Source organism: Ambystoma mexicanum, chromosome 7p (genome assembly GCF_040938575.1).
Source record: "Ambystoma mexicanum isolate Mex_15411 chromosome 7p, UKY_AmexF1_1, whole genome shotgun sequence".
Classification (NCBI taxonomy): domain Eukaryota; kingdom Metazoa; phylum Chordata; class Amphibia; order Caudata; family Ambystomatidae; genus Ambystoma; species Ambystoma mexicanum.
Window position 1 is genome coordinate 86,937,987 of NC_090939.1, and position 26,732 is coordinate 86,964,718.

At 46.8% G+C, this 26,732-nt stretch overlaps 1 long non-coding RNA gene across 1 annotated transcript in view; it reads left to right on the forward strand.

The window, feature by feature from the left end:
* Nucleotides 1-326: 326 nt before the first annotated feature.
* The window catches only part of LOC138526508 (uncharacterized), a 50,138-nt gene continuing 23,732 nt past the window's right edge, over nucleotides 327-26,732 (forward strand). The window contains exon 1 of the long non-coding RNA XR_011283595.1: nucleotides 327-484. This is a non-coding gene — a long non-coding RNA (uncharacterized lncRNA). The remainder of the gene's footprint in view (nucleotides 485-26,732) is intronic.

The window sequence follows — 26,732 nt, forward strand, 5'->3', positions numbered from 1 at the left end:
CTCTGCCCCCTGGCATGATTGGTTCAAGGGGAGAGAGCACCATCTGTCTGTTTGCATTTATTACACTGCTTTGTTCTCAGCTCACTTTTTGGCAAAAACTAGTTATGTCTCATAACGTCATAATTATACTAGCCCCCGGCCATATGAAATAGATATGCGGTTTCAGTTGCTCATAGGGAATTAGGTAAACTGATCACCAATTCCGTACAAGGTAGCATGGCCCTTTGGCACATTTTTGTCATTTTCATAAAATGTATAACAGTTATGACTTTGCAAATGATCCAGCATGTTCCTAATTTCATCTTCCATCTTTTCATCAGTAGGATAATAAGACGCGCTGCAGCATGGGGGACTGCTTTTAGGGGAGCCAAGCGAGCAGCCCTGTCAGAAGAGCATTTGCCACATCGATGTTCGAAACCCCAAAGGGCCTGCACTCTGGTCCGGAAGTCCTACGGCGGGATGAAGGGTTTGATTTTTACAAAAGGTAGAGATTCTGATTCAGGCTATTTGGACCTTCTTGGCTATGTGTTTCTGGAGGGACCGGCTGCTGTCAAGGTGGAAGCCTAAGGATTTTGCTGAGTCTGAGAGTTGTGGAACATACATTTTGGAGCATAAATTTGTTATGTTATGTTGATTTACACCGCGCACCGCTACCACTCAAGGGCAGTCTCTAGCCACTCATGTGGCTCATCAAGAGAAGAGAGCTGGGTGTGTTAGTGGGGATAGGATAAGTTCAGAACCAGGAGTTATTGGCGTCTGTGACCGCTGTCTTGCATGTGGGAACTGGTTCGGGAGGCCCTGTTTGCTGTAACTGTATGAGTAGGACTCAGTGCCTCGGATGTGTGCTAGTGTTTGTGTTGGGTGTGTGTGTCGTGTGATGTTAGGGTGAGGTTTGTGGTCGTGTGCACTGGTTAGTTGTATCCATAGGGGTCAAGAGTTATGGATGGCTGTTAGGTTTTGAATATATTGTGTTAGTGTGCATTTGTGTAGTGTTGATGGATTTATGGACTATGTGCATGGGTGCCCCCTCTAGTGTTGTTTCCAGAGTCTTTTAGAGTTGTTAGGGTGTTGTTAGGAGCAGTAGATGAATTCTCTGTGTAGTGTGGCTAGCCCCTAGTCATGTGTAGTGGTGTTGGTTATGTTGGAGGAGCAAGAAGGAGGAGATCTTTTGAACCCTCCCCTTGTTCCTGCGTAAATTTATTGGGACATTACTGCAAAATGACTGTGATTTTACTGCGAAAACAGCTCACATTGATGGAACAAAAAGATAGTGGGTTACTGAAGGAATGGTCACGCGCACTACAATTAATGCCCCCCTCCTTCTTTCCAGGACCCACATGTGTAAATCCTCCCTGTTCCTCTCCTGTCACCCCCTTTCTCTCGCTGGTCTGTGTGGCATTGTATTTTTTTCGAGCACGACCTTGTGACATTTCTGTGAAAATCTCACAGGATTACCCTGGCAAGAGGAAAACGTTCTGGCACAAATGGCCACCCTAGCCCACTGCTATCTCTTCCACTACACATGTGACCCTTCCCCCCTCCCCTGTCCCCTACCTTCTTAGAAAACCACCTGTTCCGTCCTCCATATATAATTTTGAGCACCATTTCTTTTTGACATCCCTCAGGATTACCACGGGACTCGCTCGTATCGAGGAAAACAAGTGGTGACTTTTCATTTCTGAAAAGCCTCACTTTTGCAATGCACCATGGGAAATATATGAAGAAGTATTTTGGGTCCGCGGGGCAATATTTTAAAACTATGACATTGGGCATCATTACAAGTTTGCCGGTCCGGGAACTACGATACTGGTAAGCCTGCCGGTACCATAGTTACCGGACTGGCAAACTATGAGTTCTGCTCGCGGATACATTTTCACCTGCCAATTCGGACCTGGCGGGCAGAACTGCACCCGCTAGCAGAACATGTCTGAATGGTGCCGGTGCATTCGACCTCCCCATTCCCATTGAGCCCTATGGGCCTCAAGTGAGAATGGGGAGTAAAAGTTTCCGGACCCAGGCAATGGTGAAATACAGAGTCTGCCAGGGTTGTAATGGCCCTGTATTTCCCCATTGCCAGGGGCCGGAGAAATTTGCAGGTTTGGCGGCAACCTGCCGGTTTTACTGGCAAGGCTACCGCCAAACTTGTAATGAGGCCCATTGTTTTACCGCAGACCAACAAAAGGCACATGACAGCGTTTTGTGCCCAAGTTGTATCAGATTAAATGCAAATCTGTCAATCGATTTTCTCGCTATGGGGAAGCACCTTTTGTCTATGGAAATATTGATGGGAGTTGTCCAAAAACAGATTTTATTGTTTTCTTAATAACATTTGAACCATCTATTGGGTATTCCCCAAATTTACCAGTTCAAATGGGCCTGCGGTGGATATTTTATGTGGACAATTTCATCCAAATCGGTTTAATGTTAAAAGTTATTAGCAATAGAATTTGGGAAAAGTCAATGCAAATTGGTTTTTATCTTTGCTGTCCTATATTTACTTATTTATTTATTTCATTTACAAGCGCACAACGGGAATCAAGGCGCTGTTACACAGACCAGTTACTTGCAATGGACATACAAGTTGGCAGATCAGTCATAAAGTACATACGTGTGGATCCCTGCGTAGGCACACAACCATGTTTTGAAGGATCTCCAGAATACCCAATGTGAAGGCTCAGCTCTCAGGGAGAGAGGAAGAGAGTTGCACTGCTTAGCTGCGATATAGGGGAAGCTCAAACCTCCCGTTTTGGTACATCTGACTTTAGGCTGGTGGAGGCGGTGAGCATATGGGGTCCTGGTTGGCCTTGACAAGAGGGCTTTGGAGATTTTTTGGGAGAGGTGGGGGATCAGGGTTGGAGAGGCACTTGTGATTAATGAACACAGTATTAAAGATAATCAGTTCCTGAATCGGTAGCCAGTGTGCCGCTCTCCTGGCAGAATAGATGTGGTCCCGTTTGAAAATGTTAATTGCTGCTCAGAGAGCATTATTCTGTATGACTTGCATATGACTAAAACATACATATATGTAATGTAATGTAATATGGCATTTATATAGCACCTATTCCAATTGATATGGCCTCAAAGCGCTGTAGGTGAACACCCTGGGGGGACCAAAGTCCATGGTATGGAAGATTCGTCAGAGAAGTTTAGAATGCGTGTGTGCATTTTAGCCAATATGAAGGTTGTTAGGGGTGGCCAAGTCCCTGCTAGCGAGCCAGGCCGAGCTGGCTTGTGGATGGGTGATGTGAGGTTGTCAGGAGAGTATGCAAGTCCAGGAGACTGATTATGTGTCTAGGTAGACCGAATTTTTGTCATGAGACTTGGCTGCAATCGAATGGCAGAGGTGATAGGTACACGTGAGTCCTGGCTGGTTTCTTGTGTTTCGTTGACATGGCAGAGATCTTGCCCTGTGGTCTGCTGGAGTCCTTTCTCTGCGTTGCTCAGTACATTCTTTGAGGGACTCATTGATGCCCCAGCCTATACGACAGGGGGTCAAATTAACCTGACAAGTGGAATGTGTTTGTCAGGATGCAGGGGGGAAAAGCCAGGTCTTGAGGACATTCCGGAAGGCAAGGTGATCTGCTAAGCGGCGGATGCTAAGGTTAATCCCGTTCCATATTGTGGGTGCTTGGATGAAAAAGGGGGATCTCCTATTATGGTCGATTTAATGGAAGGGGTGACAAGGAGTATTTATGTGATTTGTTAGAAAATATTTCACCTAATGTAGATTTCACCGAATCCATTTCTCCGAAAAACGAAATGAACTCTTGACTTTTTCTACTTTTCTTTTATAATGCAGGGGAGACCCCCCGCTGCTCCCCTCGCCCCTCCCTAGCCTAACTTGTACCCTTACCCCACACCCCACCTATTATGCATTACGCATATACAATTTCACCTACCTTGTTCAGTGAAATAAATTCAGTGAAATGTCATTAGGTGAAATGGTATTCGAAGAAATCTACAGTAATGTAACTAGGAGGAGTGCAATGCCTGATCTCACGTTTCTGTTGGGTTTGTAAGGGGCGAGCTTGTGTTGTAGGTATTCTGGGCCTGTCTTGTGCAGTGCACGATGGGTGATGCACATAGCTTTGAAGGTAGCCTGTCGCCTGACAAGGAGCCAGTGGAGGACACAGAGGGTGTGTGTGATGTGCTCTATGGGGCCAATGGGAATGGTGTCCCACCAGGTAGGAGGGACGCGCCTTCCGCAGTGTCTGTGTGGGAATTGTGTTCCACCAGGTAGGAGGGTCATGCATTCCGCAGTGTGTGTGTGTGTGTGTGGGAATGGTGTCCTACCAGGTAGGAGGGTTGCACCTTCCGAAGTGTGTGCATGGGAATGATGTCCCACCAGGGAGAAGGGTCATGCCTTCTGCAGTGTGTGTGTGTGGGAATGTTGTCCCGTGTCCCACCAGGTAGGAGAGTCATGCCTTCTGCAGTGTGTGTGTGGGAATAGTGTCCCATCAGGTAGGAGGATTGCGCCTTCCGGAGTGTGTGTGTAGGAATGGTGTCTCACCAGGGAGGGGTGCCATGCCTTCCATATAATATGTGGGAGTGAGTGGAGTGAATCTGTACAAAGTTAGGGTTTGTGCATGTTTTCAGAAACCTTAGTTGATGGGGATGTGAACACATTTCTACATGCTAGAAGTGTAGAAAGGGGGGCTGCCTTCCGTGTACAGAAACAGAGTATGTTGGGGAGGATGCTCCCCGCCTTTTCTGAGTTGCATCCCTCTTATAAAAAGATGCTGTGTTAGTGTGTCCTTTGTGTGTTTCCTTTCGTGGATTTGTGTGTGAGTGTAAAGGAGGGAGATGTGTTGTATAGTGCTTGGAGTGAATGCGGGTGCATGATGATGCTGAGAGAATGTTTGGGTGTGAATGCTGTTGTGAAGGTTCCAGGAGTTAGCAGTTGGAGCAGCCTGGCCTGGATGATGGGACCCAGTGGTTTGCTGTATCAACTTAACATGTAACTAGAATAAAGATCACCTGAGGAACCTTACATATGTGTCCTAACAATCTGCTTTTCTACAGTAATACCATCTGACTATTTTGATATATCTTTGATATATCTCGGCCACCACCACCCACTTGACAAATGGAACATATGGGTGAAATTCATCCAACTGTTCAAAAGTTATTACACATTGAAAGAAATGTGTTTGTTGACAGATCCCATTAATTTTTCCATAGGTGTTAAAAGAATAGTGCGCTCAAAAATATTATTGTACCAAGGGTTTGGGCATGTGTTTTTAAGTATACGTTGATTGATCGCACAAACATTTCCAATGCACCTTACCGTAGTTTTCCTCTTTTGTACACATGCAAAATCAGGCAGCAGGGTGTGGCCATCTTGTGATAATCTGATCAGTTGCCGCATCGCCCAAGGTGGACTGCCCTGGCGGCACTAAATCATATCCCCCGCCCCTGAGGCTGACATCACCAAACCTAGTGCTATTCTCTGCCTATCTCCATGCTGTTACTGGGCAGCGTAGCCAAACGCGCCCAGTCATCACCTGCGTGACGTGAAGCAGAACCCGGAAATCAACACACATCAACCCACAACACAGCGCGTCACAATTTGGAATACAAAACTATAATTTAAAAGGAAATAGCAAAACAGTACAATATTTAAAGTACTTGTATTTAACAATCAACGCTCCGACAACATCTGGCGATTGCCATATTCAATGAAATGGGTAATTTATTTATTTTTTCTTGTTTTTTTCTTGGTTCACAAATGTTTGTCGTGAGTGACGCGGTGTTCCTTTTGGGTAGGTATAAGAAGTGCATCAGACGCACTATAAATCGCAAGGCTTGGACATCAGCTTGGCGCTAGTCCACCGTAAACGATGTCAGGTTGCTCCTTATCACTGGTACCGCGTAAGGGCATATAGGCCTGTGACGATAATCCCAAAAAAGGGTCACTGTGACCCAGCCATTCAAAAGTATCTGCAGCTGGCGGTTGAAAAACTTGTCTGTTAGGATCTGGAATCGATGACAATCGCAGAAAGGCACAATGTAGCTGTTTGGAAAACATAACAGAAATGTGTCTCAATAGCCGATCTTTATTAAAATTGATCATTTTACCGATTAATTCTGCCCCGCGTTAAAACTAATCATGAACACAGATGTGAAACAATGGCAACACAGAGAAAACCACATGAAAACTAGCCACAATTATATTCAGAGGTTAGTGCTATGGAGTATGTTCAGCTCGAAATGGGATGCGGAAGCTGACGCTACAATTCATATAACACATAGACAGCATTTTAATTAAATATTAGTGTTGAACCTGGGGTTACCGAGTGGTGGTCTACATGCATCTCGTTGTACTTGCGTGTAACGGGGTCGGAGGAGGGCATGTGAACATAACCCCTGCGCTTAAGATACATTTGAAGTGTACATGGTGTTTGGCACCTTGGCCGTTCCCACCCCTGCCAGCACCCTTTGGCAGCGCACATCCACTGGTGCGAACTGCCTTTGATAATGGAGGGGGGATGGATGGGCCTGAGTCGTGCAGACAAGGGCCGGAACATTGCTGAAGGGAGACACACTTATGTGGATTGCAGGGGCGCTGCCTCCTTCAGGGGATCCTGCCTGGAGACACAGGGTCTGAGGAGGGCATGTAAACAATGACCCCTGCGCAAAAGATAAGATACCTTTGAAGTGTACATGGTGTTTGGCACCTTGGCCGTTCCCACCCTTGCCAGCCCCCTTTGGCAGCGCACATCCACTGGTGCATACGTAAGTCCTGAAGTGCTCAACAGCCCATGTGCAGGCTAACCTCTCTTTCTCCACTGCAGAGTAATTCTTTTCTGCCGCAGACAGGGCTTTAGAAGTGAATGCCACTACGTGTTCGGGATCTCCTTTCTTCTGGGTGACTACGGCACCTAAACCACATGCACTGGAGTCTGTGGTTATGACTGTGTTCCACGCTGGATTGAACGGCTGTAGGCACGGTGCTTCCACTATCCATCTCTTTATGTTCCCTCCAGCCTCCTTCTGGGTCTCCAACCAAGTGAACTCTGCGCCTTTTTTTAGTACACTTCTCAGTGGCGTCATGATTTCCAAAACATTGGGGATGAACTTGGCGTAATATTCTGCAAGTCCTAAAAATGACTTAACTTCCGCCTTGTTGGTTGGCTCCGGAGCCTTGACAATGGCTTACACCAGGTTTTGTTTGGTGTTTATACCCCGGGAGGAAATCTTGTACCCCAGATATTCGACCTCCTTTGCCCTCAGGACGCACTTTTCGTATCTCAACTTGACTCCGGCATCATGTAGTTTGGTAAGGACCTTTTTGAGAGTGACATCATGGGTGTGTTCATCTGCGGCATAGACCAGTATGTCATCCTGGAAGTAGAACACGTTTCCTATGTCGCGCAGTACTATGTCCATCATGCGCTGAAATGCTGCGGACAACAAACCGAAAGGCATCTTTGTGAACTGGTATGTGCCAAACGGGCTAATGAACTCTGTGAGTGGTTTTGATTATTTGTGGAGATGAATCTCATCATATCCAGCTTGGAAAACAGGTTTCCTTCATCATTAGGCTGAGTTCATTTATGCAGGGGAGTGGGTAGCTGTGTGAGATTACTTCCAAGTTGAGGCTGCGCAGGTCTATGCAGACCCTCATATCTTGTGAATTTTGCTTCTTGATATGGACGATGGGGCTCAGCCACTCTGAGGCTTCCACCTCTTCAATGGTGCCCTCGTTCACCATTTTCTTCAGCTTGGTTCTAAGTATTCCCCGGCAGTCGCTGGCACCGGCCGTACTTTATGCTTAATGGGGACTGCATTTGTTTTGAGCATTATCTGGTGTACAAAGTTTTTGGTTTTCCCTGGCCCTTCTGAAAACAGTTTAGGAACGTCTTCTTTCACTACCGGCACTCCTCCTGTGTTGACTGTTAAAACGTGATCTTCCGTGCTGGGATTTAATTTGATCTTGAGCTTGGCTTGGTCGTCCCATCCGAGGACTGCGGGGCCTTCATGTGTGAAGTATACTCTTGTGGTGGTCTCTGGTCCCTTGAACTCCACTGTTCCATTAATATACCTTACTAGGTCTAGTGATGCACGTCCGAATACAGTTGATTTGTGGCTTGTGCTGAGGACTTCAACTCTTTCAGTGCCCATCATTTCATTGTAAGTACGTAGAGGCAGTATGGTCAGATCGAATCCCGAATCAGCCATGACTCTTGTCTCCATGCTTTTCACCCTGACTGCGCAGTGGCGCTTTTCCCTCCTGGCTCGTGAGCTGTTAACCATTAAAACTGTGGGTCTCCCTTCTTCTTCAGAAGAGTATTCCCCTTCAATGTTATGTTCAGCATTAATGTTGGTAAATTTCTTATTTTGCCACCTGCATAAAAGTGAAAAGTGTCTGATTCTCTTGCACACAGAGCAGTCCTTGTCTCTCGCTGGACATTCCCTGTCATTGGCTAAGTGTTTGGTGCTGGTGCATCTGTGATCCTTTAGTGGTTCCTTCTGTTCCCATTTCCCTTATTTTTCGCTGGTCGCTTGTTTCTCCCTCTTGTTCCTAAAGGCGATCGCCTCGACCTCTGCTGGACCAGAGCTTCATGCATACTCTTTGCATCGCCCTGCGGTTTCTTGCTCAGCCCTCGCAATCTCAATGACCTTTTCCAGATGGAGGTGCTTTTCCAAAATAAATTTGTCTTGCACTTTTCTGCTGTTGGTGTGGACTGTTAAGATGTCGCAGATCACTCCCTCTGCATTATTGCCAAAGTTGCACAGTGCAGCTAGTTCACACAGCTTGGTAATGTAGTCATCTATGGGTTCTGACGCTTCTTGCTTGCGACTATAGAAACATATCCTGTGCAGCACAATATTTTCTATGCTGGCAAAGCGCTTAATAATTCTTCTGATGGCCTCTTTGTAAATGTCATCATTCTCATCCACCCCTGCTTCGGGTGTAAGGCCTGCAAACACTCTTTGACTTGTGACACCCACCGTGTTTAGTAACATAGCTCTGCGCCTTGCTTCTGTGTACCCCGCACCTCCTAGTGCTTCCACATAAGTCGTGAACAGGGGATGCCATTGTGGCCATGGCATTGCAGGCCTACCTGGTGTTTGAAGAAACAGCAGTGTAGAGGAGGAGCCAAGTGCCTCTACCGGAAGTCCCACCCCCATTTTGCCTGTATGTGGGAAACCGGATATTGTGACATGCGCAACACCAGTAATGGTACCTATAGCGCGAAGAGTCCTTGAAACATGGTATCCTTCGAGAAAACCCTATAGGATGTACCTGCGGAGAAATTACAGTCTTCTGAAGGAAGTTCCGAAAGAAGTGTGAAGATGAATTAAAGAGAAGACTGGTGACGTCATATGAAGCAGAAATGACACACCCAGAAGAGATGCTTTTGCCATGTAGCATGACGTCACATATGACTCGTTTTTGCTATAAAAGAACTGTTTGGAGACTAATGCTGTGGGTTGTCCATTGACACACGTTCTACTCCCTGTTTTAGACAGTTGCAATTAAAAACAGTTGTGTTTTGCCAACTTCCTGAGTAGGTCTGATTATTGGTGTCAGAGTAAGATCTGCATCCCCATCCATCCCAGATAGCGCGACTTCGCTTAAAAAGGGCCGACGGGTTCAGCGGGGCAGAGTTGCTCTTTGCATGCGCAGGTTCTAATCTTGAGCCTCGTCGCCAAATATGTGGTATAATAAATGAGGAATCAGCCAGCCGTGGTTGACAACTTTATTTGTCAAAGTAATAACTTGCAATTAACAGAGAACAAGATTCCCTGAATGTCCATAAGCAAGGAAGTACATATGGTGCTGTACAACAGTGTCCTGGGCTGCCATTATGCACAGGGGCAATCTTAGGTCTCTGATCAGGAGGAGCGCCAGGAGATGACCCTGCTCCGTTGCTCTGGCGCGTTCAGAAAAGCTTCCTTCACGCCTTTCGCGACTCTGGCTCAGTCCCACTCAAAATCTCACAAGATTACACAACCTCGTAATCTAGTGATGTCCCTACAGTCTTTTTTTTTAACATTATCAGCGCTACAGGTCAGTTCGCCAGCACTGGCCGCTAGCCTTTCTATAAAAAAAAGAAAACACCCTGTGAGTGACATGCCGACGAGTGCAGCGCGCGCCACTCACATGATTGCTGTGGCACCCACGCTGGCATTGCTAAATGTGGCGCTGGCATGCCCAGGAACGCCTGGACGTGCCGGCGCTGCGCACTGGAATTCATCACGTATGCTGCCTGCCCGTATGCGGTGCCCATGTTTTGAAGAAAAGGTAAGTGTTGTTTTTCTATGTATGCATTGTATCTATGTATTTATTATGTATGTATGTATATGTTTATGTATGTGTATATATAAATGCATTTGAATGTAATGCACTGTCTGTGTGTCTGCATGCCATGAATGACTGAGTGAGTCTAGTGGTGCATATATGTATGATACCATGCATGTGTGTGTTGGATCAGTGTGCATGTGTCTGAATTATCTCTGCAAGGGATTTACTGTGACAAACCATACCATATGTATGGTTGGTGTGAGGAATTGCCACCTGGCAAGGGTGCAAAGCCTTGGCTTTTTTGATTTTTAGTACCTAAAATGATGCAAGTGATTCCTTCCCCAAAAGGGTAATCTACTAATCAGATCCCCCTTTGTCGTAACCTGCTACATCAGTAGCCTGATCCGCAGCACCCGCTCTGCTCGGTATCCAGTCTTTCCATCGAAAATGTTTCGATTTAAACTTATCCATCAAAAAAATATGCATCGAATGCATATATGCGTGGGGTAAAGGGTTAATTTTCGTTGGGGTGGGTTTTTAATGGAACAAAACAGGGGGGTTGGGGGGGAACCCCCCCAAAAAAGAAGTACAAAAAAATGCATTTGATGCAAACATTTGCGATGGATAATTTTCGATGCAAAAACATCCGTTGGAAAGTTTTAGATGGAAAGACCATAAACCGCTCTGCTCGTGGCGCAGAGCAGGTTCAAAGGTCACAGGATGCCCACTCGACCGCCTCAGTGACAGCAAAATCACTGCAGCACAGGGGCAACATTTAAGATATCCCCTTGTGCCCAAACTACGACGATCATGAGCACCCCATGATGGCGGGAGGGTAATCTCTGAGAATAAGATCTGCTTGAGTTTAGACATAGTGCATGGCGATAGTCATGATAACACTTGTGCATGAGCGTGATGCAAATAAAATATATCATATCATGTCATGATTGTGGTCGCCATAAACCAATTGTTATTGTATATGTGTCAGCTCTTGTGAGTCAGCTCTGCTGTGGAAGGGAATGTGTATTAGGGTCAGACGAGCCGATACTGCCTCCTGCCAGGACAGAGACGCAGAGGACCCAGCCTCTCTTTGATTCTCTTTATGAGGGCCAGAAATGCCCTCCCCCAGAGACCCCTGCACAGCAGGCAGTGTCCCTGAGCCCAGTTATCAAAGGAGCACATTGTGATGAATCCCGTGGAGTCATCACTGATTCCCTGCCAAAGATTTCCTCCCATGTGGCCAAGGGACGGCAGCCGCTACCTGATCCTGATGCTGGGGGTGTTACAATGGGGAAGGATCACATGGGAGGAGATTATCGGGGGAAGGCGGTGACCACATCAGGAGATACACAGTATTCTTCTCTTTCTAGACAAAAAGACCTTATAATTCCTAAGTTCTTGATGGCTTGTTGTCGCCATCCAAAATCCTCCAAATGTAAAATACAACAACCCCTTCCTGCAGATCGTTCTAGACAAAAATCCATTCATACCTCTCACACACACACATAAGACACGCTTAACAACTCCTGATCCTCACGTTTTCTTAAGTAAAATAACATTCTTTTGGAAATCATCGAAATTCAATGGACTTCAACTCCCATAAAGCCTCAAGCACTGAGCCGAGGAAGAGGAAGCAGGGGTTAGTACAGATTGAAAGAGATACTAAATTCAATATGCCTTGTGCATCTCGAGTGTGCGTGACATTTAAAAATGGTATCTGCACTCGATACTCAGAGCCGAGCCAGAGAGAAGGGCAGAGTTGGAGAGACAGCAGTACGGAGCAGGACTTTGCTGGCGTAGGTCACAGGAATCGCCAGACAGCAGCTTGCTACTGTGGGAGCAGCTTATTGGCGTGGTGCCAGAAGAAATATTGCCGGCTCTGTGGAAAGACCGTTGGAGCTTTGGGAGCAACGGCAGAGCTATCAGAAACAAAGTCATGCTGAGAAGCTGCAGCCTTTGGTCTAGTTCGTGGAAGAAGACGGCAGGGAAGCGCGGAGAGACCTAGAACAGTGAAGGAAGATCTGCACTGCAACAGAGGCCATCCCAGAGAGGAGGTTCCATTGCAGCTACGTGCCACAAGTCGGGAATCCTGCAAGACACCAGTGGGTCTGCCCATTGGCGACCCGGGGCATACCGGCAGGCATGTAACCAGACAAAGGCAATCGAAATATTTGAATACCGACCAAATAAAGCTCAAAGGCAAAACTTGAACAAGTCCCTATATATATGGGATGTCAATGTGGGGAACGTTGAGACAAGTATAACCCTGAGCAAATGAACATTAAAGAAATCAGTACAAAGGCAAAACGTGGACAAGTCCACATATATGGGATGTCAATGTGGGGAAAGTTGGGGCAAGTAATATCTTAAGCAAAGAAAGGAGAAGCATAGTGAACTATTGCAACTGTGCTATACTAAAGGACAGTGAAACAGAAAAGAAATCTTGGTGGAAGGAGCACCATGGGCAGAGAACATGTTTAGGGGATTTACAAGACCCCAGGGAAGGAATACCTGGCAGGGGAGTATACCGGGCGCTCCACCTCAAGTACATGAAATTTGTAACACAAATATGGGAAAAGATACCTAGCAGGGGAGTACCAGTGGCGGAGACAGGGTTTGGGCGGGCGGGCCAGCTACCCTCAACACCCCTCCACCCAAAGTCCCCCCTAGTGCCCACTGCATGTCCAGAGCACTCCCCAACCTCCCACTGGTGCACTATTATTCACCCCCGGCACCAAAAGCTGCCTACACTACTGGTGAGTACACCAGGGATTTGAATAGCCCATAAGGGGATTTGTGGCAGGAAAGTATACCAGGAGATCTATGAAAGCTGTAACAAATAAATCTAATGTGAAGTTTTAGTTTGAATAAGACCTTTTATTTTATTAACTATGTCAAAAGCTAGAAGAACTTTTGTGAACTGAGAATGAAAGAACCAAAGGAACTGTAGTTTGGAAACAACACTTTTCCCATTCTTAAGGAACTGCTGTATGGAAAAGACACTTGTGCCACTCTTAAGGAACCTGTTATTTAGAAGAGCCACTTATGCAATCCTCAAGAAGTTGTTGTTTGAAGGAAACCCTTTTCAAAAAGATACTTTGGCCATTTTACCTAAATGTCCAGGGGAAGGGAACCACCCTATGTATCCAAGGTTCTTCCTTGGGGAAAGATTGTTTTTGTTGAATTCATTCAATAACTTTAGTTGTGAACACTTTTTGCCAAATATAATTTAGAAACATTTGCCTTACATCCTAGTTGTTTGTTTTTAGTGTGAGGGTCAGATTAGTATGTTTTTGGACACAAGAACAGTTTATAAGTTTGGCAACCTCGCTAGTTGTTGGTTTCTTAGGTAGGGAAACTCTCCTTAGGATAGGGACAGTGAGGCCTTTATCCAACCCTTTTTTCTTAAAGAAGGTCTCACAGCAAGGGAAAGCACTGGCGCTGTTATCTGAATTCTTCCAACCAGCTGAATGATTGCACTGCATCTTCATCAGTCCGACACAGAATTGTGCCCTAGCAGAGCCGGTCAATTTCCAGGTTCAAAGTGTCTGCTCAACTCTGGAACCCGATAACTGGGGGGTCACTTGCCAATCCTACCCGGAGGTTACCACATGGCTCAGCCCAGCTAGTCCAAGAGCTGCCACCTCATTGCTTGCACCTCAACACCCCTTTGATCACCACTCTATGACTGCCGCCCGCCGACTCGACCCACTGGAGCATCACTCACCAATCTCTGCCATCGACTAAAGCCTGACGCAGCAGGGCCAATGTTGAAGCATTCTTGGGACCGCCTGACATCCAGCACTTGAACCTCTGCAGTTCGACGACACAGAGCACCCGCATTCGACCCTGCTCAGCACCCTCTTACTGCCAGGGCCTCCGCAATCCTGCCCGACTGAAACGGATTAGCCTGCATCAACGTTCAACTCAGTTCTGATGTGTCAGCCCTCCAAGAACCGAATTCAGGTACTGTGACACTGAAGTGCCCCATCACCTCCGGTCCGCTTGGGCACTTGAGACCGGTTAGGTCACAATTGTCACTGTTTCACCAACATATCCTTTTTGGTAGTTCGTTACCTACAATCCCATGAACGAAGCTCAAAGTGCTATTTTATCCAGTCTGTTGTATCTTCCCTGTCTTTCCTCTAGGATGAGTTTTTGTACAGTAATCTCTTTTCATTCTAATTGCAGATGGTGTGCTTTATTAAGTGTTTATATGTGTGTAGAACCTTGATTGAACATTCCCTTTATTTTGGACTGGGATACTGTGGTGTTTGCGTCACTACTAGTTCACCTTCACACCCCTCTTAGGTTTATAGCCCGCCCTTGACCCGTGTTACCACAAAAGGTGACTGAAGTATATCTCTTAAATGTCCATATTTTACCTTCATGATTGCATTGTGTTTTGGTTTGTGGCTGTGTAAGGGCTGAGCAAGACATTTTGTCCCTGCTCACCTGTGTACTCTTACAAGGCAGAATCCAATTCATCACACGTTGGTCACTGTAAATGCCTTGCAGAGACTACTGGCATAGTGATTTACTGTGACCATTACTGACATAGATAGGTTGTGTCCAGACTTGTAAATGTTACCGGCGCCTGGCTTGCCGGTAACACCGGGGGATTGCAACCCTGCCAGTCCGAGAAAATAGGTGCCGGTCAAATGTTGTGCCCCATTCCCATAGAGTCGCATAGGACTCTATGGGTGTGGGAACCACGGAAGCACCAGCACCGTTAATAACGGTGCTGGTGCTTCCGTGACGGTCTGCCTACCATGGCCGCTGTGCCCAGCAGGGTCAGACCTGTCGGGCACAGCGGCTCCGGCAGGCAGACTTGTACTCTGCCAGTCCAGAAACAAGGTGCTGGTAAGCTTACCGGCACCGTTGTTTCCGGACCGGCACAGTTATAATGAGGCCCAATATCACCACGACTGATCTGGTTTTGCTACCAAAACTATTGGCGAGCACCAGGGACTTTGCGATGGTTCTATAATATCGGAAGCCAGCATTTTCTCCACTTCCCATCAGACTATTTATCTTCAAGCCTCCGGGATTTGATAACGTATTAGATAGACAACTTTATCAGGAAGAGTTCAGACGTAATAAAAAACCCTTTTTCTCTTCCTGGTTCGCTGTTAAAAACATTGGGAATTGATTTAAAAGAGTTTGTATATCCCGTTTCCTACTAGGTGGTATATCAGTAGGGACTAAACTATCTACTTCATCGGCCAGGAGACTGGCCATCACTACAGAAGTTGATTCAACTGGGTCTTCCCTCCATTCCTTTAACAGATTGATGTGATACATATTTGTTTTGGACCGTCTATCTGGTTGTGATACTCTAGAATTTCAGGGTCCTGTTTGTTCCAGAACTTCATAAGAATGAATGTCAACGTGAGAGCATCTTATGTTCTAAGGTCGGAAGGAGTACTAGTACCTTTTGACTAATAGAAAAGGAACAGGCAATGATGTTCCTATCATAGTGGGTCTTTTTTTGTCTATTTAGATGGGAATGAACTATAGATCTAACTACAGACATATGTTCTTTTAGACATTGGGCAGTCTGGTATAAGAGTAACATTGCCTCTTCCCATTCTTCCCATGCCTCTCTAAGCATACCAAGAACGTCCCTGGAGTCTCGCCCATATAGAAGCTCGAGTGAGGAAAAGCCTAAATAGGACCCGGGGTACCATAGTGTCCCAATTTCTCCAAACTGCTTCAATCAACTTTTTAAGGCTGTTTTTAAGATTGTATTGTTTAATTCCACCAGTCTATCAGTTTGCGGCTCTCAGACCGAGGTTCTAAGGGTCTTAATCTATAGAACTTCTTTTACCTCAGCCACAATCCGGCTCATGAAAGTGGTTCCCTGGTCAGTCAGGATTTATTTCGGAGAACCTACTCGGGACAAGAATGGAAGGAGGTGTTTAAGGATTTACTATGTAGTGTTGGATCTCATAGGGAAAGGCTCTGGATATCTGGTAGCATAATCTACTATCACTAAGATATATTGGTTCCCTAGTTTTGGAAGTTTCCAAAGGGCCAACAATGTCCATTCCTATTCTTGAGAAAGGGACATCAATAATCAGGAGTGGTTGCAAAGGAATTGGTGGGGGAGTATGAGTGCTGGTTTTCTGACATAACGGACAGGTGAGAGTAAGGTTTTTAACCTCTGCATACATCCCTGGATAATAGAAACAATTCAATATTTGGGCCTGTGTCTTAGCGACCCCCAAATGTCCAGTTGTAAAGTGGCCATGGGCAATTTCTAGAACCATTCTCCCATGACTGCGTGGTACTACAATCTGGGAGCAAGGGGCCCCATCTGGTCCGACATCACCCCCGTACAGTAGTCCATGCTGAAGGAAAAAAAATGACTTCTCTCTGGTTCTTTCCTCCTCCTTAGGAATACCCTTAAGGAAGGCCTCCGCTAGTGATGGATCATTACACTGGGTGAAGGCTACATCAGGCTACATAAGGAATGATTTTGGTGTCCTCCTCACAGGGGGAAATCTTTTTCAGCTCAGGGTCAGTTACTGGTTCTATGTCTGCCTCCCCGAAACCTTTGGTTCCTCTCTCAGCTTCTCTTAGTTCAATTTTCTCTACTATTCTGGGGAACAGAGCCTTTTCTAAGATGCCTTGAGCTACCATGTCCCCGGGTTTAACATGATATGTTTGTTTGCCATTGTTTTGTAAGAGTATTTCAACATCACCTCTAAAATCTGGGTTAATTACACCCACCATTACATCTAGGCCAAATTTCCATGCCATACCCGACTTTGAGGTCTACATGATGTAAGTCCCAAGAGGGGAGTTAGTACAAAATCTGTTGGTATTAATTGTCTTTCACCAGATTCCAGGACTGCTAACTGTAACGCTCACCTGACTCCCACGGAGGCGCTGGTCTAGTCTGGGTTGCTGTGGCCTCTTCGAGCGTGATGCGCAGAACTCGGAACACCGACTGAACAGGACCCTCAAATCTTGCTTGTCTGGCCCGTAGGAATATCCTTCTGCAGATGAGAAAGGGGATTAACAGTCTGCAGAATAGTGTGCTTGCTCCCCCCCTTCCCCCCTTCGGTCTTCTCTAACTTCCTCCGAAATCCCCGGTTGAAGCTCACCTTATGGTTTGAAAGGATGAACTCTCCATCCTGCTTCTGGTGCAGGGCCGCGTGTTTGTCCAGTTACTTCACTGGTTTTCAGAATGGCGCTGGCAAAATCCACTTGACTTTTCCGAGCGGAACGCCCTAAGTATGAAGATTACAAAAGTTCAAGTGTAGAGCCTCCTTTTCTGTTGCCTTCCTAACCTGTGATCTGTCCTTTATTTCAGGTGCAGAATGAAGGCGATGCGTTGAGGGATTGAATTGCCTCAGGTGAGTTAGCGATGGGGGCGATCCCTCTTAATGTCTTTATATTCCTCCAGCAATGTCTTTTGTCCTTTCCCCATAGGGGCCGGGGTGCGGTACCTGCCAACGAAAGGACGCCGACCCGAAATGAGGAATGGTCCACCAACAGAAGACCGGTAAGTGTTATGGCGGAAAATTAGGCTTTCCTCATATGTTCCTTCTGCTCACCTTTTGTCTCTTCTTCTCTCCCCTAGGCGCAGAGATGTGGCGACCGGTGCAGACAGTCGCGGTGGAGCCAGAAGATCTCCCGAGGACAGGTGAGTGAAGCGCGGCGCTGCAGCGAGCAACGCAGTGCTTTTAAATGAAAGTCTTTTCTCAGGAACGCTGGCGTAAAGGTTCCGGATGCAGGTAAGAAGTTTGATAAAATTCTTGGTTTTCACCTTTCTCTTCTCTTCTTTCCTTACAGGTGTTCCAGGATCGAGGTGGGCGTGGCTGGAGACCAGATGCAGGAGCAGACACGGTGAGCGTTCAACTGCTTGGATGCAGAACAACGCGAAGCGTGAGCTACTGTCTGGGCGTGGCTTAAATAGTCCCCAAAGTAGTTCCAGGTAAGTATCCTTCCCTGGCCACGCCCGAGTGGCAAAATAGTCCCAATGAAAAAATAGTCCCTTTCAGGTCTCAGGGAGGCCTGAATCTTGCCACATGGTCTGCATCAGGTAAGTGCACAAAACACCTTCCTTTATGAGCCTGGCGCATATGGCGCCAGGACTGATGTCCAACATGAGCCTGACTCCAACGGCGCCAGGACAGAGTCCAAAGAGCCCCTATAAGGGGCCGCTGGGCTTTTACCCGGGGGCATGATGCCTGCTCCCAGGGGTGCTGGGCCTGGCCTGGTGCTCCGGGGGTAGGCATCATGACAGCACTCCCCCCCCAAGGCCCCTCCCAAGGTCGTTCCCTCTGGAGGTTTCGGTTTGTTTGCGAAATTCCAATGGAACCTTTTTACCAGCCGAGGTGCATGTACGTGGTCGCTGGGTTCCCAAGACCTTTCCTGAGGCCCGTACCCTTTCCAATCAATTAGATAGAAAAGTTTTGATTTTGAGATCTTAGAATCCAAAATGTTCTTCACCTCGAATTCAGGCTCCCCATCTATCTGGATTGGTTCTGGTGGCTTTATTAATCTGGTTCCTGGTTGCACTGGTTTCAAAAGTGACACATGAAAAACGGGGTGAATCCGCATGTTAGCTGGTAGATCGAGCTTGACTGCCACTGGGTTAATTATAGCTTTGATCGAGTAAGGGCCCAAATACCTTGGATTAAAAGTTCGAGGTCCCTTGAGCAATAAGTGTTTGGTAGCCAACCATACTTGATCCCCTATTTGGTATGGAGGCGCCTCACTCCGATGCAGATCCGCATTCTTTTTGTATTTCCCTTTCGCTTGTTGCAAATGTGCAGTTGCATCCTTGAAGGCTTGAGTTATCGTGGAATGCAAATGGTCCACTGCGGGCATTTCAAGGCTCAGAGGTGAGTCCAGGTCTGAAGTACGAGGGTGATGTCCAAATAGGGTATAAAAGGGGCTTTGTCCAGTTCCAGAGTGTACCGAGTTATTGTATGCATATTCGGCCACCCATGAAATATCCTTCCAATTACCCTCTGATTGGTGCAACATACATCGTAGGTATTGTTCAAGAGTCTGGTTCGTTCTCTCCGTCTGACCATCGGTCTGTGGGTGGTGGCTGGTTGAGAGTCTTACGTCGATTTGTGCCAGTTGACAACACTTTCTCCAAAAATGAGAAATAAACTGGCTTCCCCGGTCGGAGACTAGTATGGACGGGAATCCATGCAAACGGATGATATTTTCGAGGAATTCCTTGGCTAGGACAGAAGCTGAAGGTAATCCTTTCAACGGAATAAAATGGGCCATCTTGGAAAATAAATCCACCACAACCAGAATAGTATTGTATCCATTACAAGGGGCAGGTCCGTGATAAAATCTAGTGACAAGGTGTGCCAAGGTGCTGGTGGAATGTCTAAAGGCTGAAGAAGACCGGCGGGTTTTGTCTTTTGGCCTTTGTTTTGGGCGCAAACGCCACAGGACATCACGAAAGATTTAATATCCTTTCGCCAGGAAGGCCACCAGAATTGTCGTTTAATTTTTTACTCAGTTTTGGCAATGCCAGGATGTCCTTCCATCAGGGTATCATGATGACGGGAAATAACCAGTTCTTGCAATTCCTTTTCTGGCAGAAATAAGCGTCCTTGGAAGTAAGGTAGGCCATCGTTGACCGAAAAGTAAGACCCCCTTTGGATCCAATCCTGCAAGGCTGTAGAGTCCAGGAGTTGTTTTACCCAGCTTGAATGTCTTCAAGGGTTTGTAAAGAGGTTATCCCCAAAATTCTTTGTTCGGGAATTATCGGCACAGGTTCTGAGTTTGTGTCTATTTCTCCCATTCCTATTCGAGATAGCGCGTCCGCTTTGCCATTCTTACAGCCGGGGCGGTAAGTGATTACAAAATCGAACTCAGCAAAGAACAAAGCCCATCGGAGCTGACGTGACGATTGAGCCTTGGCAGTTTTTAAATATTGTAAGTTTCGTGATCAGTGATCACGGTGATGGTATGCCTGGCGCCAAGAAGATAATGCCGCCAAGCCTTAAAGGCGGACTTAATGGCTAATAATTCCTTGTCGGTGATTGCATAATTTACCTCAGGCGGCGAGAACTTTCTGGACCAAAATGCTACGGGGTGCAGTTGTTTGGTTTCAGGGTCTCTCTGAGACAGGACAGCTCCCATGGCTAAGCTGGATGCGTCAGTTTCGACTATATATGGGAGATCGTGACGCGGGTGCTTCAAAATAGGTGCGGACGTGAATTTAGCTTTCAATTCCTGAAAGGCCTGTTCGGCTTCCTCGGTCCATTCGAAGCGTTTATTTTTTCGCAAGAGTGCAGTGATGGGTTGTACCACACGTGAAAATTCCGGGATAAATCTGCGATAAAAATTAGCAGAACCAAGCATGCTTAGGACACCTTTCACCGAACTAGGTGATGGCCATTTGAGGATGGCATCCACTTTTCGTGAGTCCATTCGGACCCCTTTAGGTGTCAGGATGAATCCAAGAAACTCAACCTCAGTGGTATGGAAAACGCACTTTTCCAGCTTTGCAAACAGTTTGTGCTGGCGCAATTTCTCAAGGACGGCCCTGACATGCTTTCTGTGATCAGATTCCGAAGAGGAGTACGTAAGAATGTCATCGATATATATGAAAACACAAACATCGATGAGTTCCCGAAGGACATCGTTCATGAAGAATTGGAAGGCAGCAGGCGCGTTGCACAACCCGAAAGGCATCACCTGGTATTCGAATAATCCATATTTTGTACGGAAGGCCGTTTTCCATTCGTTGCCTTCTTTTACTTGCACCAGATGATAAGCCCCCCGGAGATCTAACTTGGTGTATACGCAAGCGTCCTTCACCTGGTCAAGGAGTTCATGGATCAGAGGCAGAGGGTAACGGTTTTTAACAGTTATCTGGTTCAATGCGCGGTAGTCGATACAAGTTCTAAGGTCGCCTTCTTTTTTGGGCACGAAGAACAAAGCCGAGGATGCCGGAGACTTTCACGGGCGAATGAAACCATTGGCTAGGTATTGATCTAAATATTGTCTCAAATGCAGATTCTCAGGTTCAGTAAGGGCATAAATCCTGCTACAAGGGGGTTGTGCACCGGGCATCAGATCGATTTGGCAATCGTACCATCTGTGGGGAGGTAACGTGTTGGCCTGTTCCTTTTGGAAGACGTCCTGAAAGTCTTGGTATTCGGAGGTAGTTGCATGGAGACAGAGGTTACAGATGCTAGACTAATCTTCAGATTTTCTGGGTAGCAGGTTTGTGCACAATCCGGGAAGGTTATTCTCTTCGCTCGCCAATCAATTCGAGGATTATGTGTCTTTAACCAAGGGATTCCGAGAATAACCTGAAACTGTGGAGCCTTGATTACATCAAACACAACTGCCTCCCGATGGCCGTCCGGACCTATAAGTGTCACCTCAGCAGTGGAATGTGTTACCGGTCCAGAGGCAATTTCGGTTCCATCGACTGTGGTGATGACATCTTTGCTGGTTTTAGGACGCAGAGGGAGGTTAATCCTAGACACCAATTCACGATCCACATAATTTCCTATAGCCCCACTATCGATGTATGCCTTTATTGCATGCAACCGCTTAGGCTGTTCCGGATCTACGAGGACCATTGGCACAATGAAATGCGAGGTCTGAGAGTTAGTTTTCAAGCTCGGCAAGCGGACCGCTACGCTTGTCGGGTGTGGTCGTTTCCCGAAACAGAGTCTTCATGGTTTTTATCAGCGGCTCCTACCACCTTCTTGGGCGGTTTTGCCAGGCAATCTCGTAGAAAGTGTCCAGAGGACCCACAATAAAGTCATAATTGCATCTGCCGTCTTCTTTCACGTTCTTTTTGAGTTAAAGGTCCTTTAACCCCTCAGATTTGCATATGCTCAGAGACATCAGCACCCTTGGGGTTAGCGTGTGTCTTGACCAACACCCGGGTCTCAAACTTGGACCGATCTGCTTTTCCGTTTTGAAGTCTGTGATCCAATTGGACCACTAAGTCTATATAATCTGTGCATTCTTGCGGCGGATTTACAACTTGGGCCAAGACATCTTTAAGTTCTCCGCGTAGACCTCGATAAAATAACGTGATTCTTTTATCCTCTGGCCACCCAGTTTCCACAATTAGTCTATTGCCCTGTCGCAGGGATAGGAGTTCGTCATCCAGAGCCTGCCCCTGAGAGTGTCGAGCAAATAACCTTTCCATGCTTGCTTGAAATCCTTGAAAATCACGGAGAATCGGGTCATCTTGAGTAACCAGTGGAACTGACCAATCGGCAGCACAGCCGCTGAGATATGACAATACAAAGGCTACCTTGGTCTGGTCATTAGGGAAGGCCCCAGGTCTGCATAGGAAGTGCAAACGACACTGATTCATGAATACGGCGAATCGTTTGGGGTCCCCCGTAAAGCGTTCGGGTGGGGCCAGCGGCATGTTTCCAGGTAGATTAATCTGCACAGGGTTACTGGGAACCACAGGAGCGGGGTTCCCCCCGGAACCGGGTAGAGGAGTGTGTCCAGCTTGACCTTGCAAAAACTGTCTAGCCAGGTCATCAGTTCTTTCCTTTGATACAATCACTTCCCTCCTGAGAGCATTAGTCTCTTGACGAGCGGCGTGTACTTCGGCCCGTAATTCCCCCAGTAGTTGGGCCAACTGATCAGTCTCACAAGTTTCCATAGCACCTGGGTGGGAATTTGTAGGAAGGCTTCGCGTTCTGTAACGCTCACCTGACTCCCACGGAGGCGCTGGTCTAGTCTGGGTTGCTGTGGCCTCTTCGAGCGTGATGCGCAGAGCTCAGAACACCGACTGAACAGGTCCCTCAAATCTTGCTTGTCTGGCCCGTAGGAATATCCTTCTGCAGATGAGAAAGGGGATTAACAGTCTGCAGAATAGTGTGCTTGCTCCCCCCTTTCCCCCTTCGTTCTTCTCTAACTTCCTCCGAAATCCCTGGTTGAAGCTCACCTTATGGTTTGAAAGGATGAACTCTCCATCCTGCTTCTGGTGCAGGGGCGCATGTTTGTCCAGTTACTTCACTGGTTTTCAGAATGGCGCTGGCAAAATCCACTTGACTTTTCCGAGCGGAACGCCGTAAGTATGAAGATTACAAAAGTTCAAGTGTAGAGCCTCCTTTTCTGTTGCCTTCCTAATCTGTGATCTGTCCTTTATTTCAGGTGCAGAATGAAGGCGATGCGTTGAGGGATTGAATTGCCGATGGTAAACTCAGGTGAGTTAGCGATGGGGGCGATCCCTCTTAATGTCTTTATATTCCTCCAGTAATGTCTTTTGTCCTTTCGCCATAGGGGCCGGAGTGCGGTACCTGCCAACGAAGCGGCGCCGACCCGAAATGAGGAATGGTCCACCAACAGAAGACCGGTAAGTGTTATGGCGGAAAATTAGGCTTTCCTCATATGTTCCTTCTTCTCACCTTTTGTCTCTTCTTCTCTCCCCTAGGCGCAGAGATGTGGCGACCGGTGCAGACAGTCGCGGTGGAGCCAGAAGAACTCCCGAGGACAGGTGAGTGAAGCGCGGCGCTGCAGCGAGCAACGCGGTGCTTTTAAATGAAAGTCTTTTCTCAGGAACGCTGGCGTGAAGGTTCCGGATGCAGGTAAGAAGTTTGATAAAATTCTTGGTTTTCACCTTTCTCTTCTCTTCTTTCCTTACAGGTGTTCCAGGATCGAGACGGGCGTGGCTGGAGATCAGATGCAGGAGCAGACACGGTGAGCGTTCAGCTGCTTGGATGCAGAACAACGCGAAGCTTGAGCTACTGTCTGGGCGTGGCTTAAATAGTCCCCAAAGTAGTTCCAGGTAAGTATCCTTCCCTGGCCACGCCCGAGTGGCAAAATAGTCCCAATGAAAAAATAGTCCCTTTCAGGTCTCAGGGAGGCCTGAATCTTGCAGCATGGTCTGCATCAAGTAAGTGCACAAAACACCTTCCTTTATGAGCCTGGCGCCTATGGCGCCAGGACTGATATCCAACATGAGCCTGGCACCAACGGCCCCAGGACAGAGTCCAAAGAGCCCCTATAAGGGGCCGCTGGGTTTTTACCCGGGGGCATGATGCCTGCTCCCGGGGGTGCTGGGCCTGGCCTGGTGCTCCGGGGGTAGGCATCATGACACTAACCTACTGCTAAAGAGATCAAATCATATGGATTCCTTCGTAGCTACCGTGGGGATACTCGCCCGCTCACTAAGTTGCATAATAGGAAGGGTCACCCAATGTGTGTCAACCAGGTTAGATCCCACTCCTGACTTCCATTCTTATCTGCACACTGTTTTGTAGACCATATTCTTAGGACTTTGTTTGCATTCTATCAGTCAGTTTTGTCACTTTAGATCTCATTTGTAGTGACATCTGATTTTAAGTGCTTTAGGTGCTCAATCCCTTTTTATTAGCTTATTTTTTTAGTAACTATTGTGCCCATTGATTTTATTTAAGAATCACTTTTAAATCATCTAATTTTACTGTTATACTGGTGCTTTATTGACCCTTACCCGTTTCCTGGGATCTTCTGCTGTGGCTCACTTTCCTTCATCCACCTAGATTCGTCTTTTTCCGTCCTGCCTGAAACGCGTGGTAACTACATTTCCCAGCATCTCCTGTAGTCCTGATGCCTATTTCCCATCGGTCAGGCGCATCAGTGCTGGCGCATCTGGGGCTAGCTGGTCTGTACCTGTCCGTGACTCCCGTACGCTAGGCACTGCTCTCCTGTACGAGTGAGTAAGTTTGTATATTCATCCCTTTTTATAAACCTTTCATGCATCCGTTGGATGCTATTTGTATAGCTAAAGTGAAATTAGGCACGCAACCTTTTCCTGTTAATATGTCTTTGCCTCCTTTTGTTAGCCGCACTGTGGCACTACTAGATCATATCAGGGTGGAAGCTAACATAAACATGCTGCCAATTATTACAGGATCCCTAGTCCCACTCGCAATTAATACAAATAGTACTGTGGCTCGCTCGAGATCGAGAGCGAGATAATATAAACTCCATAGGAAGTCTGTTATCAGAATCTAAGGGATTACAGGATCCGTTATCCGCATATGAGATTACTATAGGAGGGGAAAAATGCATTGGTCGCCCCACAAAGACTATAGGTGACACTCCCACCAATTTTCATGTGAAACAATTGAGGAAGAGGGAAGAGGTGCATGGAATGTGTCTTAGGTCTACAGCCCCGAACATAGGGAAGTACCCTTGAGAAGGGATCAGAAATATGGGCTAATGGTAATTCTGTTGAATACTGAGCACCTTAAGTTCCGGAAATTCTTCAAGACCTTCTTCTTCTCTTCCTCCTTCACTCTTCCTCTCCCCTGCTAACCTCTGTTCTTTTTCTGCACCCTCCTTCCTCCTTCTCCTCCCTAACTCCGCTCAGTACTGCTGACTGGTTGCCTGATTCACCTCCAGAGCCTTACAGGTCCCAGGCCCCCCCGCCAGTCTTTGCACTTGCCTCCGGGCCACTGCACTATGTTCAGCATTACTGCACTTTCTGATCATGCTATATGAGCGAGGCAACCTCTCTGCACTTAACCCAGGGCCCTGTTGGACTGGACGCATTTGTTCACCCCCACTACCTCTTCCTCGCACCTCCATCTGTACGCATGCATCACCTAAATGTACTAGGATTATTAGGTTTGTCTGTCCTGTCCCCCCAACTCCACCTTTTTCTGTCCCCCCTCCCCAGCTGGGTCGAAACTGTAACACTTCATGTACTTGCTCTAGGAGAAATGCCATCAGGTCTAGTATGCTTGTTATTTCTGTTTTGATCATTCAGAAACTTCAAGGCCTAAGAACGATTACTGTATTCCCTTGTTCCCTTTCCGCCTTGAAGCGCTTTGAAGCGCTCCACCTGTATATAAGCGCTTTATAAATAAACAATGACATTACATTGCATTACAAGATCATTAGTGAAACATGCCACTGATGTAGCATCGTTTATAGAAGATCAAGATCTTGATTTATAAGGATTGACTGAAAACTGGCTTTATAAAGCTGCAGGTCCAACGTTAGCCTTGGCAGTGCCGTCAGGGTACAGTCTATTACACAGGGACCCACAAGAGGGGAGAGGTGGTGGAGTCGCCATTATATACAAAGATCATTTAGAAGTTTGGGAGACAGACCTGTTGGGTCCAGATGGTTGTGAAACACTATTGGTTAAAATTTGGACAGATAGAGACTACAGTTAACCTGGTGTGGTCTATAGACCTACTTCAGCTATGCCGGATTTTATCTCACAGGTTTGTAATATGTTATTACCTCTGCTTAAACCCACTACCAAGTTGATGTTACTGGGTGATTTTAATTTGTGGTTGGGAAGTCAAAGAGATGGCACGGCCAAGGGCTTAGAAGTTGCACTTAGTAATCTAGGTTTTATGCACAGGATTAGTGTTGCCACCCCTATAGGATGGAATACTCTGGACTGGCCTCTCACAATATTACGATTAATGGTTTGTCTATTTATCCTTGCCCATGGTCTGATCATTTTTTGTTTCCAGTTTACTATGGTACCGCGGGAAAGGATGAGGAA